The 2,937-nt window shown below is 42.4% G+C and overlaps 1 long non-coding RNA gene across 1 annotated transcript in view; it reads left to right on the top strand.

The window, feature by feature from the left end:
* LOC112118016 overlaps positions 1-1,361 on the top strand; it is a 27,619-nt gene extending 26,258 nt beyond the window's left edge. Inside the window, exon 5 of the long non-coding RNA XR_003899840.1 lies at positions 642-1,361. This is a non-coding gene — a long non-coding RNA (uncharacterized LOC112118016). The remainder of the gene's footprint in view (positions 1-641) is intronic.
* Positions 1,362-2,937: the final 1,576 nt, after the last annotated feature.

Raw genomic sequence — 2,937 nt, forward strand, 5'->3', positions numbered from 1 at the left:
GTGTGTGTGTGTGTGTGTGTGTGTGTGTGTGTGTGTGTGTGTGTGTGTTGCTAAGCAACATCATTTAGCACCTGAAGGCTGGGGTTCAGATCTTCTAATGTCACTAAAAATTATACCAAGGAAGTGACTTCAGGGTTGTTGCAGCTTGTTTGTGACATTGCTGTTAGCATGAAGGTTTCTATCCAGCTTTGCAGAAAGCCCTCACTAACTGCTTGTTTTTCTAAATGATTATTCTGTGTATGGTTTGTAGTATTTTTACAATAAAGAGGGGAGAGGGGAAGACAGTAAAAACATTTGGTATTTGATGTGTGTCTTGTCTCTGTAAAGGTCACAAGCACTTTGCTTCAGTTCAGTGACAAATTGCTTCATTTTACAGCAAACCAAACTCTAGAATTTGAAAAGAATTGTCCCTGCAAAAACCTTAAGATTCTTAAAAAGTAATCTACCCACCCCTCTCTCCCTCCCCCACCTCATCTCCCCATCCACAACACTCAGCGATGTTTTATACAAGGCAAAAATCTGGTTTCTCTCCTTGCACAACTCCTACTTTTTTCCTAAAGGCAAAGTCCCTTCAGGCCAACACCTCAAGGGACCAGTTTAAATGTAACAACTACAAAATTTTCCTTATTTTTTTCCCCAAGGTCCTTGAAACCTCTTGAGTCTCACCTCATTTCCCTGGTGTAACAGTCACAGAGAGCCTTCAGTCCTGCTCTACAACCCTGCTGAGATACAACCTGGTTGTTCCTGCTACTCCCTTCTGAGCCAGTCCCAGAGGATCTTCAGGCCTGCTAGCTGGAGAAAACCCAGATACCAAGAGACTTGTGGGACACATGGTTTTGGAAAAGATGGCATTGCTGCCCAGCTGGCCTAAAGAGTCTCGGGGAACACTGCAAGCCCACCAGGAGTGGCTAGATAAACAGGTATGACCTGGGGGACAAGGTCCTGTAGAACATAGGTGGTTTGGAAAACCATGCCTTTAAGGCTCAAGTTTCTTGTATTTTCACACAATGTGCTAGAAGGGCATGGGAAGCAAACAGGGTTGATAAATAGAAAAAAATGGGGGCAGGGGAGGGTTGGCCAATTTTGCAGAAATATTTGAGTTTTGCAAAGTGGAACTGAATAGCTTGGACTGCCTTTTCACGTGTAGTTTGAAAACATTATGCTAATGGGTAGAGCTGCTCAAGTTCTGCACCACAAATAAATTCTCCAGCACATTTTTTGCTTGTGAATGATTCGCGAACTAAGGCAGAGAGCTGCAAATGTGTTCACCATTCACAAGCAGTCACAGAATCATTTGCATGAACAATTTCCGGCCTGAGGATTGATCATGCACCTTTTGTTTTGACTGTTCACTACACAACTGGTCATCTGAGACATATGGGGCTATAGTCCCAACTGGTGTAAATCACCATATCGCCATTGAAATCAATGAAGTTATGCTGATTTAATCCAACTGAGGATCTGGTTCATGGTAACGTAGTGCTTCGTTTTTAAGTAGAAATGAAATCGGGGTGAAACTCATCCTTATGCAAAAGGCCAGCACAATGCTTATGCAACATCTAGCCCTAATTTGTGAAGATTTAAATTGTGCATAAGCCTTGGGCTAGGCTTATGCACAAGTGAAATTCACCTGTAATGAATAGCACACAAATACCTCGCTCACTTGAGCATATGGTTATCTGGATCGAGATCAGCACAAAAACCTGTGCATGGAAACGTTTGCAAAGAGCAAATAAAAACTGGCCTGGTTGAACTGAAGAGCTATTTGGAATAAAATGTTTAGGAACACTTTTTAGTATTCAGCCCCCTCTCCTAATGGGAAACCAATAATGTTTCATGGGTGGATAGTTTGGTACTTGAATATGGATCAAGTATCATTCCCAATTCAACTCCCACCTACCCCCTCCCCCCAAAAAAAAATCACTGGTGACAGGAGAGTCACTGTGCTTGTTTTAACATGTCAAACCACAGTGATACTATAAACCACACTTACAAGGTTTGCTCTGGTATGCATCAGTGCCTCGGGATAAAGGTTTTTAAAAACAGAGCCTGACAAACTGCTAGTGCCAATTGCCAGCTCAGAGAGGACTTCACAGCAGGGAGATCAGGATGAATAGTTTAGAAATCATGGGCAGAGGGGAGCTTGTGTTGGCTTTGTTATCCATGTCATGTTTCATCTCAGCATTGGGTGGTCCCATCCATCAATTTAAAGAACATCAAGGCCTGTGGGGGGCATTTCGTCACATGAAGAATCTCCAAGAGGATTTCAGATCCCAATCCAGCCTTCTGCGAAGTTACTGGCATGTGAGGCATAAATCACTCGTGCAGCAGGGCATGTAATATTGGGGATGTTAATTGAGACTTGTGCTGCAACATGTGGTCTGTGGGGAAGCAGAGCAACAATTAAAAATAGAGTTGGGGAAATGTTTCTTTCTTCCTGCATATTGCTGAGTAGTGTTGGTATCACACCTTGATTTGGTGTCTGTCCAGTGGCCTTGAACTATTGAGCTCTTTTGATACCTTTTATCATGCTAAGCAGCAGCAGGAATAGCTTTTATGGAAGCCAGGTGCAAAAGAAGGTAAGAATCCTGCACCTAACCCTGGTAGTATGTTTATACACAGTTACACTGGGCAATATCCATTCATTAGTTAATTTCTCTTTTTTCTCTGCCTCTATTTTGTCATTTCCTTCTTCCTGTGATATGTAGGTTAGGGGATTTTTGCTAAAAACAAAATTTAGCACCTACACTGAATAAACCCTTTGATCAATGGATCTCAAAGTGCTTTGTAAATATTGAGCTTCACAATACCTCTGCGAGTTAGGTATTATTATGCCCTGGGGAAACTGAGGCTTGGAAGTTAAATGGTTTGCCAATGGTTACATAGCAAATCAGTGCCAAAGTTGAGAACAGAACCCAGGAGTCTTGACCTCCAGAC

The sequence above is a fragment of the Terrapene carolina genome, unplaced genomic scaffold (genome assembly GCF_002925995.2).
Source record: "Terrapene carolina triunguis isolate 2854851 unplaced genomic scaffold, T_m_triunguis-2.0 Scaffold131, whole genome shotgun sequence".
Lineage (NCBI taxonomy): Eukaryota > Metazoa > Chordata > Testudines > Emydidae > Terrapene > Terrapene triunguis.